Consider the following 16,312-nt stretch of genomic DNA (forward strand, 5'->3'; position numbering starts at 1 on the left):
TTTTGCGTATTTGGAAAAAGTGCAAGATAGCATGTCAAGTGTAAGCAAAATTCCTCCCTAGTCATTATAAGTAGAGATGGGCCTTTGTGTCAACATGAAAGACTAAAAACACGAAAGAAGCTCTCGTTCATGTAATTAATATTCTTTTATTAACTACCAAATGTGAATTCTCTAAATTACTGGTTTCCAGATGTTCTTGGACTAAAACTCCTAGAAGGCTTCTTCACAAGCATAATGAGAGAGGGGCTGTGTGTGTGTGTGTGTGTGTGTGAGTGAGTGAGTGAGTGAGTGAGTGAGTGAGTGAGTGAGTGAGAGAGAGATCCCCCCATATATGAGAGTGGGGTGGGTGGTTTACCTGTTTGATTGGGTTTATTAAAAAGTGCTATTTGGTTAAAATACTGTGGATTTATTCTGTTAAATTTATGTATTTTGATGGGTGCTTTGGTAAACTGTTCTGTTTGCTTCTTTGGAGGTGGGCAGGCTGGGGGATGGACTCATTCTGTCAATTTGTTTGCACTTGTTGGTTGGGCACAGCTAGGGGCATTTCAGTCTTGTCCTTGGTGTTGTGCTGTAGATTTGGTGAGTGGGTGTCTCTGCTTCCCAGGCCGTGGGGCTTAGCTGTCTTCTCCATTGCCTTTTTTTTCTGTTGTGTTGGTTTACTGCTTCCATCCCTTTTTCCTGTTGGGTCTGTTGTGCTAGATGGGTGGCACTGGATTCACATTGCAGTTTTCTCTTTTCTAATACAGTATTTGGATGTTTTACTGCATTTTAAATTGGTGGGTGAGTGAATGAGGTATAATATGGTCTGTGTGTAGGATTGGTGTTGGTGGGTGCTTGCATTTGGTCTAATTATTTTTCTTACTCATGTATAGTTGCCTGCTTTTTGGAATAGGTTGATTCTCTGTTGCCTTGTCTTTGCTTTTTTTTTTTTTTTGAGTTAATTTCAAATAGTTGTTTAGGGCTTTTGGAGTGCCAGAAAACACAAATCATCAAACACAAGTAGGAAACCTAAAAGAGTCTTTCCCTTTTATGTAAAACAAAAGGACAAGTATACAGAAAATAGAAAAATGAAAGAGACACCTACCCAAAAGAACCTGAAAGAAATGTGAAAAAATTTGATGAGCACATCAGTGTTTATCTGTGTATGCAACATGGTAATATCTCCTCTCTTCTTTTGACTTGTTCCTGTTTTGTGGACCATTGCTGCAGTTTTAGAGTCAAAATAAACATATAGGTAGCAAAGTGTTAGAAGGTTCAGTGATTAGATTCCTCAGAGTTTTCATGCAAGAGCAATCAGCTTTTTTTTTTTTTTAAAGCCCACTTTTTCCTCTTAATGATTCATCACAAAGCAAAACAAATATGCAAGATACTGGGAGATGTGAAAAAACATGCGGTGATACTTGTACATTTTTCAGCAGTTAAAGCATTCTGAATTCTAGCAATATTTTACATGAATCACCTGGTTTGACCCTTAATGCCAATGGTATTACACTAGTGATTTTTGATCGTCCACTTAGAGCTGTTGCTGTATTACCTATGATGCATAAAAACATTTTGATTCTGTTTCTAAAATGAAAATTCAATGACAGAATGGTGTTTTCCATGCTAGGCCCAATTTGCAGATTCAGGCACAATGTAAACTGCTGGTAACACTGAAATCTGAGTTAGGTTGAAAAAGTGGGTTTATTTTAGATACAACGTTCCAGTGATAATAGCAGCACAGGACAGCCAATAGGGTAATGGCAAACTGAAATTGAATGGCTATAAAGCTGGCAGGCAGGGAAATTAGATCATATCCAGTTGTAAGTTAGTTGCATGATCATGTGTTTCTACTGATATTCAGTGATCATTATTTTCCTCAGGGAGTAGCCTTATTTATTTATTTATTTATTTATTTATTTATTTATTTATTTATTTATTTATTTATTTATTTATTTATTCATTCTATTGTTACCACACGTTTCTCCTTAAAAAGAACCCAGGGTGGCTCATATCACTAGAAGACAATATTTAAAGCTAAACATGCTGAGTATACAAATATTAAAAAGGATCAAATATCACATTAAAAAACAGTAAACAAAAGCAACACGAAAACTGCATTCAAAGCAATAAGGCACACCAATCCATTTAAACCCCCCACTCAGGCAGCCAGTCACTGAGGGAAAGCTTGCCTGAAGAAAAAGGCCTTTGCCTGCTTGTGAAAGGTTGTTCTAAAGTCTGGGAGCAGAGAAGGTCCTGTCCCGTGTCCTCATCAGATGCACCTGTGAAAGTGGTGGGACCGAGAGAAAGGCTTCTCCTGATGATTTTAACACGTGGGCAGGCTCATAGAGGGAGACCCAGTCATTGAGATAACTTCGATCCAAGCTATTTGGGCTTTATATCTCTAAGTATGGAATAGAACTTTATTTGTGTTTTGAAACGAGTAAAGCTTAGGATAGCCTTATTTATTTAAAATATTTTAACCCCATCTTTCTCATTAAAAGGGACCCAAGGTGGTTTACATCATTAAAAAGACATATGCCTTAAGAAGCTGTGAACTTCTGATGTGCACATACATTTTGCTCTTTCACTTTAAGATGCAAATTAGAATTCTGCATTTGTTAATTATCCATTCACAAGATAATAAAATTATTCTAAAAGTGGGCGCAAGTAAAAATATCCATAAACCGTAATGTGCACAGCTGCCCTTTTTCTTAGAGTTGCTTTGCCGTGTCTTATAAGAAATATATTGTAGTTCTAGAAAAGGCCTACAAGTAGAGTGGAAAGCAAATTGAAAGACAAGTAAAAACATTAGATGCATCAAAGTGCTGTGTTAGAGAAATAGCTGCAGTGAAATCCTTTATCATTCTTTCATAACCCACTTTCCCCCTTTCTCCCCCCCCTCTCTCAACAGTTGTACAAGAAAAGTCAATTATTATTTTGGACCACTGAGAGCGGTTTCTGACATCAACAAACTCCTGTGCTTGTTCTAGTAAGTTTATACATCTTAATAATTTTAAAAATGGCTGTGGTATTTCTAAATGGAGAAGTTTTCTTACTGCTTAATTTCACCCCCAGTAAACACTCCTTATGCTTTAATTAAACAGTCTGAAAGGACCAGTTGTGGAATTCTAGTTTGCTGCCTTGAATCTCTTAGTTATAATGTGTTCTAGCAGCTTTTAAATTGAGGCCATTTATGTATGGATATGTTTGATCTTTCTTTGAACAAAGCCTGTGTTCATAATGATACCTTTAATCTGAAGAGAGTATTGTCATTCTTTACATGTGATTACCATTCATCTGCATAAAACAGGGGAAAAACTAAGGCAGGTGGGATGGAAACTGAACATTTATGATTAGAAATCACAACCCTTATAGGTATTAAAACAATATTAGACAAAGAAAAAAGAGTGAAACAGTATGGGAATAGTCCTGTTATGACCTTAGTATAGTTGACATTTAATAGATATTTTCCATCCATCATTTCTATTCTATGGAGTAATCTTCAAAATTTGTATGCTTTGATTCCCTTCCCCTCAACCTTTTACTGCTTCTTAGATGTTCTATGAGTTTCAGTGTCTGATCTGTCCTCCTTTGAGAATGCTAAGGAAATAATTTTTTTGAAGACCATATGAAACTGCTCATTGACCTTTGTCAGTCTTCTGATCTCTCCAAACCAGGAAATCCATGGAATATTCACAGCTACTATTAAATAGTAAACCTTTCGAAATGCAGTTTAGTCAGACATTTGTGTCTCTTGTGTTCTATTTCCATCTGAGTTAGTTTCAAAAACACCTGTGAGTTGCAGTGTTCTAGGATTTGAATCCATCAGTGTTCATCTTCCAAACATCTCTGCAATGTAAGGATCAACTATTTTCATTTTATGCCTGGGAGCAGAACCATGGAATATGTAAATCTTAAGATCACCACTCATTCTGCAGGTATAGGAAACAGAAAATCCATCTTTGAAGTTATAGTTCAATCTCCTAAGTGTAGTACAACCCTGCCATATTTGCTGAGAATCTAGAGAGCTTATTTGTGTGCACATAAATGAAGATATGTTTGTTGCAAGAAAGACGTTTGTAGTCCATAGTGTGACTGAACCCTCCTTTGTTACTTGTCATCTGTCCTTTTGTGGTATCCATCTCCAGACAGGTATCATATAATGCAGTAGCTTCTTTAGTTGGAAGCCATATGTCACATTGCTGATTTATGGAAGTTTAAGGACTCATCAGTAATCACCCTCTGAGTACGATTCTGTAGCCGATTGTGTATCCACCTGACCCTTGATCTATCCAGCCCACACCTAGTTAGCTTTTTAATCAGGATATAATGGGGCACTTTGTCAAAAGCTTTGCTGAAGTCAAGATATATTACGTCTAGAGCATTCCCTCTGTCTGTCAGGGGGTGACATGATCAAAAAACGAGATCAAATTAGTTTGGCAGTTTCTTGACAAATCCGTGTTGGCTTCTAGTTATTACTGCTTTGTTTCCTAGGTGCCTGCACAATGACCGCTTTACGATCTGTTCCAGAATTTTTCCTGGGATTGATGTCAGACTGACTGGCCTGTAGTTCCCAGGTTCCTTTTTTTGCCCTTTTTGAAGATAGGGACAACACTGGCCCTCCTCCAATCCTCTGGCACCTCCCCCGTTTCCCAGGATTTTTTTTTAAAAAATGGATAGTGGTTTTTCCTTTCTTTGCTGTCTTTGTTGATGGAAATCCGCACCCCCCTCCCAACTGTGAAATTCAGTTGCTTTGAGCAATTTCCATGGGTAAGGCATCTTTTAACTAGCCCATTAAGGCATATGACAGCAGCTTCCTTCTATCTTTTTCACACCATCATATCACCAGTGATGTTTGATTACTTTGATTATATTGAGAGTGTTGTGGAGCTCATTTGAATTCCACTAAATGCACAGCAGGAAGCGCCAGCCGGTTGGGCAGAATTAGCTAGAAGTTTCCTTTTGTATACCCGCCCCTCACCAAACACTAGCACTTAAAATAACACTCAGGAGGCATTTTTTTGTATAAAAGAAAGAAATCTATATCCTACTCACATAGATAAGCATTCAGAAGGTTTCAGGTAGATACAGAAAGAGAAAAGTAGCAAAACAATGTTCTTCTCCTTGGCCCACATGGCTGGAAAGGTATCCAGGCTCAGAGAGCCAGGGTGGAGGTGTTACATCTTGAAAAGCGTGTGCAAGAATGGTGACCAACAATGGTGGTTCAATCACCTCATGGCCAGGAGGGCCGGAAACAGGGATGGAGCCTCCCTACCCGGGAACAACAAACTCCCACTAATTGGTCAACATGCAAACAAACAAGCAAACAAGTTAGTTTGTGTTGCAGGCCCTTCCCCTTTGAAATTTACATCTAGATTGCTTGACCATCCAACAGATTATGAACCTCATGCCCTTCATAAGTTATTTCCAATTGTGATACAAGTGGTGATTTCTAGAAGATGCCTTAAAAACTAGATTTTGTTTCAAATACTCTGTGAATATCCATAATCTTGGAAATGTTTTTGTTATTAGACATTCTTTTACAACAGGTAACAGCAACTTGCATGTATAACATGGTTTAAACAAAGAAGAAGGAAATGAAGGATAGATTTCCAGATGTCTGGTAAAAAGGGCTCAGCTTAAACTACAACCGGGATACCTAATGTGGTATTGTGGGCAGAGTGATGGACTAGGACTCAGGAGGCCTTCATTTAAATCCCCATTCAGTCATGGAAGCTCACCTGGTGTCAGAACTGGTAAAACCACTCCTTAAACATCTCACTCACCTTGAAAGTCCTGTTAGGGTTGCTATAAGCCAGTTCCTACTTGAAGGCCCATAAGAATGACAAGACTATAACTACAAAATGTACGTTTCACTTTGATCACTGTCGCTAGATCACAAAGTTTATTTGGAGCAGCCAGAAATGTAAGAGGTATTACTGAGAGAAGACAGATTTTAAGAAGACAGCATTGTACTCCTCATGAAATTAAAAGGAATGGAAACCAATATTTTAATAGAGAAACAGGCCAAGTAAATGCAGCTCCTTTGCTGCCAGGATCCTTTCATATGTCCAGGGGAAAAACCCCAGGATGCCAAGATTTTGAAGCTTACTTGAACATGAAGAGTGTGAAAATGTAGATGGCTCATTTTCTGTGCTTCATTTAAAGTCAGATAGTTGCACTTTCCTTGAGTCTGTATTGAACAGAAGTTAATTACCTTGATTTAGAAGAAGATTTGAAAAGGTGCCTGTCTTTTCAGGCAGATAAAACAAAAGTAGGAGCCTTTGCTGTGTATGTTCTTCTTGTTGGCTTTGCCTATGCAGTGTCTTGTATAAATGGAGCTTTTTATTCTTCCCTATTTAATCTCAGAGAGTCTAGACTTTTGTTGTTGCAGAGACATCACTTCCTAAGGAGCATAGATTAAAGCATGCCCATTAATTAAACCTTAGGTCACATAAACATCTGGTCCATAAACAAGGTCAGAAATATTTCCTGTATCAATAAGATAACATTTTCAGTACCCTTAACTTGCTTTCTTTGTTTACTCTGAATGAAATCTTATGACCCTAGGTTATTTAATTGATACATGCAGGAAAAATCTGATTCATTAATCTTTGACAGTACCTTAGAAGTAGAGTTTCATTGTATTTTACATGCAAATATTTTTGATTCCTACATTTCAAGCTAAGAGATTTGATCTTCTAATTTGAAATAAAGGGGAACTGTGTGGTCAATACAAAATAAATTGCAAATGCAAGAAATAAGTGATACCTCTATAGATCACTAAAAATCATTGTGCGGTATGTGAGCTTTCATGGATAAAAACACTTCATCAGGCTAGTACCAGTGGGAAGAACTTAAAAGTCCAAAAGTCCGTGGCAAGATGGATTTTGCCAGGCATGCCTTTCTTAGATGTAAGTCAGGAGAAGTTCAGGAAGTAGAATAGTTGCTATTTTAAGGTTACAGTTGAGGCAGCTGTGAATATCACACCCCAGGTTTTCAAACAAAGAAGCACAGGTCATGCGACATTTGACATTTCTTTGTAACAGACATGTTTCTGCTTGGCTGGGGATTGGGGGGATGTCATAGAAAACTTGAGTCATCCATCTGGGAACTGGGCTGATAATTTAGTGAAATCACTTGTAGCTTTCCTGGCCAAATCTATCCTGCCATGAATTTTTGGACTATTAAGTTCTTCACACTGGTACTAGCCTGATGAAGTGGTGTTTTATCTACAAAAGCTAATTGTATGATGATTCTTTTAGCAATCTGATATAAAGGGATCTTTTAATTTGGTCACCCAGTAAAATAAAAATCAGTTTGTGTATTGATATTGTTGTGGTCTTGGTTTGAATCTTTAATGAGAAGAGGAAGTGAAGAAATTGATAAATTGATCTTGTGTGAAGCTAGATGGTTGTGCATCCTGTTTGTAAGAGTTGCAGAGTCCATAATACATCCATTGTTGTGCATTCTGGTGAGTCATTATTTAATGCTTGCAAACTGACATGATGATCAGAACTGCCTGTTCACCTGCTGAACTTTCTGGGATTGTGCCTGATAATTTAACCATTGCAGGTGCTATTAATGAAGCAGGTTGGTTTTAGAATTATATATTAAGATGCAAGGTCCATGTGTGATAATCAGAATTGCTAAGGCACTTCTGCACATTAAAAACAGAAATTTGATATGTATATAATCCAAGTCACCTTGATTGACAACATGATTACCAGAAAATTTTAAAAGAGGAATTTTTATTTGAGAAACTTGGAGAGGCAAAGAAAATATTTTTCTAAAAAGATTTTTCCCCATATCTGATGTATTCTTAAATACAAAAAAATCCCTACTTCCCTGCCCTCTGCTGAGCACAGGAAGTGATTAATTTGCCTTTTTTTTTGAAGCAACAGAAATAGTTTTTCAGGAGGGATTGGTGCAGCCAACAAAAGCTCCAGGGATTTGTGAGAAATAGCCTTGAGGCCCTCTGAAATTGCTCACCTCTGCTTGCAGGCCTATTCATGTATTCATGCATTCCGTGGAGGTTGTATGGGTTTCAAACTGTTGTGGGACTGTGGTGCATATACAAGCCCTTCCCTCATAGCTCCTAAATGTACTGTCTTCAGTCCCAACATTCATGCATTTGCTGTGAAAGTCTGAAACAGGATTTTGAGTGTGTTCGACTGATGGATGTGCATAGATTCCTCCCAGAACCCTGTTAACTGGTATTTCCAGTCACAGGGAATGGCTTTTAAATTCTCTTTTCAGAGTCTTGTATTAAATGCATGAAGGAACTAACACATGCCCTTCTTCGATTCAGTGTTGGAGGCACTGCTTTGCATGCAGAAGCGCTAAATTTAACCACTTGTCATTCCAGTTTCATGAATTACAAGATGTAGGTCTGGAAATACTACCCCACACCCCATCATAGCTGAGACTCTGGAAAGCTGCTGCTAGTTAGAGGTCTATATATTGAGCTGAATGGACTCATTGATTTTTGTAGTGTTCTCTTGTTCTGAAATACAACTAGAGAGTCCTTTGTTAATATTAAAACAATTAGTTTCGTATTGCATCTTTGAGTCCTTGAAGAAAACAGAGCTGAAAAGCATAAAACACCTTCTGTCACTTCTTGTTTCTCTCCTTGAATTCACTCAGTCTTTGCTATTTTCTCCTGGAGGTAATACTGGCCCACTGTTTTGGAGTGGGCTTAACTTGAGTGTTTTTAGATAACGATGTCTCTGTTTTCAGCTTCTGAGAGAAGCACAAAAATTGACAGCTGTGTTTTGCATATGCCTGCCTAGTGAGGCACCAGAAAAAGCAACACCCCACGTCTGTGGTCACATTGGACTTAGATGTTGTTCATGCCAGCAGACCTTAATGAAGCTCTTGCAATTGATTAGAATTCAGGCGCCTTCTGGCTTGTCAGGCATATTGATCCTCCAAGTGAGGGGGAAGTACGTACTGAGAGAAAATAGGGTTTAGAAAATGTGGAAAGCTATAGTATTTCATACACTTTTAGATTACCCAATAATTGGAGTTCTCTGAGAGATTTATAAGTAAATTAAATACTTATACAGAAAATACAAATCTAAAACAATGATGAAATAGCATATATGAAAGTCAGGATAAAGCCTGCGGCAAAGATTAAAAGCACTACATCACTCAAACCCAAAGAAAAAACACCAAGAAAAGCAAAACAGTACAAATCTTTAAAAATATTTTAAACTTTTTTTTTAAAAAAAGTTGGGGAGCTCTTCCCTTGCCATTAAAAAAGATAATAACATGACTGTTATCTGGAAAGCATTTTTCGGACATGGTGCCACCACTGAAAGGGCCTCCTGTTTTGCAGCCATTTCCTTCACTTCAGGTTTTGAGGCACACCTTGGATAATTGGCCTTGAAGGCTTGGGAGGTAGATGTGGAAGGAGATGTTTCTCAAGGTAACCCGCGGCCAAACTGTTTAAAAATGAAAGACAGCAGTTCGAGATGGTCATTGGAATAAACTGAAAACCAGTGAAAATGGCAAAAGTGCTATTTTATTATGATTTTATTAACCAAGTCTTAATTAACAATCTGTGTGTGTTCAGTTGTTTAGTCGTGTCCGACTCTTCGTGACCCCATGGACCAGAGCACGCCAGGCCCTCCTATCCTCCACCGCCTCCCGGAGTTGTGTCAAATTCATGTTGGTTGCTTCGATGACACTGTCCAACCATCCCATCCTCGGTCGTCCCCTTCTCCTCTTGCCTTCACACTTTCCCAACATCAAAATCTTTTCCAGGAGTCTTCTCTTCTCATGAGATGGCCAAAGTACTGGAGCCTCAGCTTCAGGATCTGTCATTCCAATGAGCACTCGGGGTTGATTTCCTTTAGAATTGATAGGTTTGTTCTCTTTGCAGTCCAGGGAACTCTCAAGAGTCTCCTCCAGCACCACAATTCAAAGACATCAATTCTTCGGCGGTCAGCTTTCTTTATGGTCCAGCTCTCACTTCCATACAACACTACAGGAAAAACCATAGCTTTGACTATTCGGACTTTTGTTGGCAAGGTGATGTCTCTGCTTTTTAAGATGCTGTCAAGGTTTGTCATTGCTTTCCTCCCAAGAAGCAGGCGTCTTTTAATTTCGGGGCTGCTGTCTCCATCTGCAGTGATCATGGAGCCCAAGAAAGTAAAATCTGTCACTGCCTCCATATCTTCCCCTTCTATTTCCCAGGAGGTGATGGGACCAGTGGCCATGATCTTAGTTTTTTTGATGTTGAGTTTCAGACCGTTTTTGGCACTCTCATCTTTCACCCTCATTACAAGGTTCTTTAGTTCCTCCTCACTTTCCGCCATCAGAGTGGTATCATCTGCATATCGGAGGTTGTTGATATTTCTTCCGGCAATTTTAATTCCAGCTTGGGATTCCTCCAGTCCAGCCTTCCGCATGATGTATTCTGCATATAAGTTAAATAAGCAGGGTGACAATATACAGCCTTGTCGTACTCCTTTCCCAATTTTGAACCAATCCGTTGTTCCATATCCAGTTCTAACTGTTGCTTCCTGTCCCACATATAGGTTTCTCAGGACATGGATAAGGTGGTCAGGCACGCCCATTTCTTTTAGGACTTGCCATAGTTTGCTGTGGTCCACACAGTCAAAGGCTTTCGCATAGTCAATGAAGCAGAAGTAGATGTTTTTCTGGAACTCTCTGGCTTTCTCCATAATCCAGCGCATGTTGGCAATTTGGTCTCGAGTTCCTCTTCCCCTTCAGAATCCCGCTTGTACTTCTGGGAGTTCTCGGTCCACATACTGCTGAAGCCTACCTTGTATGATTTTGAGCATAACCTTGCTGGCGTGTGAGATGAATGCAATTGTCCGGTAGTTGGAGCATTCTTTGGCACTTCCCTTCTTTGGTATTGGGATGTAGACTGATCTTTTCTAGTCCTCTGGCCACTGTTGAGTTTTCCAAACTTGTTGGCGTATTAAATATAGCACCTTAACAACATCATCCTTTAGGATTTTAAATAGTTCGACTGGAATGCCATCACCTCCACTGGCCTTGTTGTTAGCCAGGCTTTCTAAGGCCCACTTGACCTCACTCTCCAGGATGTCTGGCTCAAGGTCAGCAAACACACTATCTGGGTTGTCTGGGACATCTAGATCTTTCTGGTATAATTCCTCTGTGTATTCTTGCCACCTCTTCTTGATGTCTTCTGCTTCTGTGAGGTTCCTCCCATTTTTGTCTTTTATCATGTCCATCTTTGCACAAAATTTTCCTCTAATATCTCCAATTTTCCTGAACAGATCTCTGGTTTTTCCTTTTCTGTTATTTTCCTCTATTTCTTTGCATTGTTCATTTAAGAAGGCCCTCTTGTCTCTCCTTGCTATTCTTTGGAAGTCTGCATTCAATTTTCTGTAACTTTCCCTATCTCCCCTGCATTTTGTTTCCCTTCTCTTCTCTGCTATTTGTAAGGCCTCATTGGACAGCCACTTTGCTTTCTTGCATTTCCTTTTCTTTGGGATGGTTTTTGTTGCTGCCTCCTGTACAATGTTACGAGCCTCTATCCAAAGTTCTTCAGGCACTCTGTCCACCAAATCTAGTTCCTTAAATCTGTTCTTCACTTCTACTGTGTATTCGTAAGGGATTTGGTTTAGATTATACCTGAGTGGCCCAGTGGTTTTTCCTACTCTCTTCAGTTTAAGCTTGAATTTTGCTATGAGAAGCTGATGATCAGAGCCACAATCAGCTCCAGGTCTTGGTTTTGCTGACTGTATAGAGCTTCTCCATCTTTGGCTGCAGAGAATATAATCAATCTGATTTTGATATTGCCCATCTGGTGATTTTCATGTGTAGAGTTGCCTCTTGTGTTGTTGGAAAAGGGTGTTTGTGATGACCAGCTTGTTCTCTTGACAAAACTCTATTAGCCTTTGCCCTGCTTCGTTTCGAACTCCAAGGCCAAACTTCCCTGTTGTTCCTTTTATCTCTTGACTCCCTACCTTAGCATTCCAGTCCCCCAGAATGAGAAGAACATCCTTCTTCGGTGTCAGTTCTAGAAGGTGTAAATCTTCATAAAATTGTTCAATTTCAGTCTCCTCATCAATGGAGATTGGTGCATAAACTTGGATTATTGTGATGTTGAAAGGTCTGCCTTGGATACGTATTGACATCATTCTATCATTTTTGAGATTATATCCCATTACGGCTTTTCCCACTCTTTTGTTGACTATGAGGGCTACTCCATTCCTTCTACGGGATTCTTGCCCACAATAGTAGACATGATAATCATCTGAGTTGAAATCACCCATTCCCATCCATTTTAGTTCACTGATGCCCAGAATGTCGATGTTTATTCTTGCCATCTCCTGTTTGACCACCTCCAGTTTCCCAAGGTTCATAGATCTTACATTCCAGGTTCCTATGCAGTATTTTTCTTTCCAGCATCGGACTTTCCTTTCACTTCCAGGCACGTCCACAGCTGAGCGTCCTTTCGGCTTTGGCCCATCCACTTCATCAGCTCTGGAGCTACTTGTACTTGTCCTCCGCTCTTCCTCAGTAGCATGTTGGACGCCTTTTGACCTGAGGGTCCCATCTTCCAGCGTCATATCTTTTAGCCTTTTGTTTCTGATCATGGGGCATTCTTGGCAAAGATACTGGAGTGGAATTGCTGGTTCCTACCCCAGGTGGATTGCGTTTAGTCGGAACTCTCCACTATGACCTATCTGTCTTTGGTGTCCCTGCACGGCATAGCCCATAGCTTCTCTGAGTTACTCAAGCCCCCTCGCCACGACAAGGCAGCAATCCATGAAGGGAATTAACAATCTAGCTCATGTTTTTTTGTACTAGATAGTATTTCTGGGCAGTTTTCAAAGGAAGCCCCATATATTGCAGTAGTCCAAATGAGAGATTATCTGAGTGGGAATAACTGTCGTAAAGCTAGCATTGTCATGTGGAGAATGTAGCTGCTATATCACCTTGAACTGCTGAAAACCTTTTTGAGCCCCTGAGGCCACCTGAGCTTCTAGTAACAATGATGGCTCCAAGAGCCCCTGCACCCTCACCCCCCCCCCCCAAATTGTGAACTTGATCATTTCAGTGGAATTCCAGAATAAGATAAGCACCTTTTTTTTAACTGAACGGGCAAGCCACCTCAGACACTGTCTTCATTTTTCAGTGTACTGACCCTTATCCAGGTTATTACTTTGCCCGACCATTGGTTTAAAACATTAGCTGCCTCACTTTTATTAATGGAAAACTGAGGTAATGTCAGGTGCTATTTGCATATTGGTGACCCCTCAACTGATATCCTCATATCAACTGATAACATCTCCCCTTAAATTCATTTTGATGTTGAAAAACAAGGGGAAATAAAATGAGGTCCCAAGGAATCCTGTAGCATAACTGCCACAGGGCAGAAGAGTAATTCTCCAGCACTGTGTCCATAGATAATAATTCCTTCTGAATTCGTGTAGATAAAGGTAAGGATGGTGGGTAATATGAAGTCCCTGAAGTACTCTACAGGGCAGAATCCTTAGCGTTACATTTTGGAATCAATTATCAACAGCAGACCCGAGCCAGTGTAGACATGCTCCCATATCCCAGCTTGGGCAGCCTAAAAAATAAACTGTGGTTGGTAGAAATGAATGTTTTTGAGAGATTCAAAAATGGTGATGCTTGCCTTAACGCTCTTGTAGCCTAGGCCATCTCACAAAGCAACCAAGGCCATTTCTACTCCCGTACCAGATTTGAAGCTGGATTGCAGTGCATTTAGCAAACCGGTTTCATCCCAGAGTTGATGAACTTAATTTTAGAAGCTTTTTAAAGAAATGAACATGGAGTTTTGAAAAGTAAGGAGGAGAGTTGGAAGCTTAGAAGATATCTGTAAGGGGTGGAGGAATGAGAGCAGTTCTCAATATGACTAGCCAAATAATCTCCATGAACAAATTCCATTTAAATGTAAATTACCTAAAGTGATGGTTTTTGGAAGTATTGTCAGAAAGAGCACAATCATTTCAACTCCTCAGTTCAGATACATGATTCAGGCATCAGCACATAGCTAAAAATGATTCGCAGACTCCCTTCCACCTACTATGAGGTTCTTTGCATTGGGCTTTTCCAAGCTCATCCCTAGAGCAATGCCTTGGGGTGCTGACAGGTGCGATGCGTGCTTCAGTTGCCATGGCCCTGTTGGTGCCAATTAGAATCCCAGTGACTGGCATATATCATACCTGCAGTGCTCTGTGCTTTCTCGTTGAGTTGCCACCCATTTGGAGCCCTTCTCTTCTCTTGTGACCTTTCTCAGATCTCTGAACCTCACAAAGAGCTGTTGGGACATAAGAAAATATTAGATTTCCTGCATTTCATTTTCAGTAGAAAGCCCAGACAGAATGCTTCCTTCAGGCTGAAGAAGAGAAAAGTAGACAGGTGTATTGGGAAGAGGGAAGAAACAGGTTCTTAGATGCTTCCAGTGACACTTAATAAAGACTCAATTGGCTATCTGTTCTGCTTGTGTGAATGAGTGCAATTGAGTTTTGTTTCAGTGGTGCTCGGCAGCTCATGTGTGACACTTCACCCACAGAATTGTTGACAGTCTCATTTTAGAGATAAATCTAGTTGTAGATTTTAGTTTTCTAAATCTGCTTTCTCTGTCTGTAAAATACGTTTGGCTAGATTCTTCACATGTTGGTCAAACCTCAGGCCGACAGAAGTTGGTGGGGCTTACATTAGTCATATTGCAACAATCTGAATTTGATTAAATCATAACCAATTTATTTTGACTCAGTAACATTTAATTAATTTCTTAGAGGTTGCAGCTAGTTCACCTTGCCAGGATTTTGAGCTTAGTTTAGGGTGAAATTGCTTTAAAGAAATCATGTAACAGTTTGCATTGCCCCTTTCCTAATCTTAACAAGATGCTGCGTAATAACATCACCTGTATCTCCTATTTAGTTCATGGTCTAATAAAGCAAATAGTTATCCTATTCTTGCATCTTTGTCTCACTTTTGCTTGATTAATTCAATTTTTTGTTGGAATGACATCTGCAATTATTAACTCACATTTTCACTCATTGCCAGCTTGGCACATAGCACATTCTAATTATTTTCTGTTGAACTGATTGCAAAAACTGGCTACTTTTACTAACTGTGCTTATTTTTGTAGAAGATATAGTCATAATTTTTTCTGAGGATAATTTGGCATTTCTCTAGTGAGTCTTCTTCATGGATGTATATGCAGACTATTAAATGTAACATTTTCAGTGTCAATGGATTCAAGCTGCAAACATGCAGACTGCTGAACAAACCACGCAGTTACTTTTGTGTGAGCGGTTCCTGACTCTGGTGCCACCTGAGCTTAAAATTACCTTACTAGAAAAGCATTTGCCTAATGTTCACTTAGCTGGCTTTGGCCGCGGATGAACTTTGGGCGTTTCGTAAAGATGACAAGCAAAAAGCCAAGCCAACCTTAGAAGCCGCTAAAAGGTCATTAGAATTTAAAAAGGCAGTGAGTGACGCCAGGAGGCCAGCCATTTTGGGTCCCCCTTTGAAGTGTTATTTGTGTGCCTAAAACCCCAGCCAAGACGCCAATCCCTGCGTGCACACGGCAGATGCCCAGGCTGAAATTCCTCAGTTACTTGGAGGAAGTTGGAGGCCCTCCCAGCGATGAGAGACTCCCACCAGAAGGAATCCTAGCAGCATACTCAGTCTACCAGGCTTCACCAGCAGCAGCCTCCCAACAAGGAGGTAGTCCCTTACAAGACCAGAGGTGAAGGACTAGTTTATGCCCCTCTTGTCCTGATAAATGTGAGCTATAAGGGTTGGACTGGCCAAATCTATGCCCTAGTGCAGTGGTGGCAAACCTTTTTGGGCTTGTGTGCCCAAACTGGAAAAAAACAATCATTGGGTGCCATGCTGTTGCCATAGTGGCAGCGGAACCAGAAGTGGCGGTGGTGGAACAGGGAACGGTGGTTGAAGGGGGAATCCTGGCACAGAGTGCCTCAAGACCCCACTCTGGATCCACTGCCAGCACCAGCTGCTCCAGATCCATCTGCCAAAGCTGCAGCCGCCTTCTCAGGTTTGGCTCTGTGTGTGTGTGTGTGTGTGTGTGTGTGTGTGTGTGTGTGTGTGTGTGTGTGTGTGTGTGTGTGTGTGAGAGAGAGAGATAGATAGAGAGAGAGAGAGAGAGAGAGAGAGTAGCGATCTGGTGACTTATGGCTTGCGTGCCAGCAGAAAGGTCTCCATGTGCCAGCTGTGGCAAGCGTGCCATAGGTTCGCCATCTCTGCCCTAGTGTATAGCCAGAGTTCCCCTTCATTTTAATTGGGAATGACTTAGAATTTGAGGTATTCAAGAAACAAAAGGAGCCTG

The 16,312-nt window shown here is 40.3% G+C and overlaps 1 protein-coding gene across 4 annotated transcripts in view; it reads left to right on the plus strand.

The window, feature by feature from the left end:
• Positions 1-16,312, plus strand: part of TSPAN4 (tetraspanin 4) — a 744,385-nt gene that overhangs the window by 143,264 nt on the left and 584,809 nt on the right. For all 4 annotated transcript variants that reach the window (XM_072985627.2, XM_078383668.1, XM_072985626.2 and 1 more), the window contains exon 2: positions 2,894-2,971. The gene's annotated coding sequence lies outside the window, so the exon portion shown is untranslated. The remainder of the gene's footprint in view (positions 1-2,893; positions 2,972-16,312) is intronic.

This window comes from Pogona vitticeps, chromosome 1 (assembly GCF_051106095.1).
Source record: "Pogona vitticeps strain Pit_001003342236 chromosome 1, PviZW2.1, whole genome shotgun sequence".
NCBI classification, from domain to species: domain Eukaryota; kingdom Metazoa; phylum Chordata; class Lepidosauria; order Squamata; family Agamidae; genus Pogona; species Pogona vitticeps.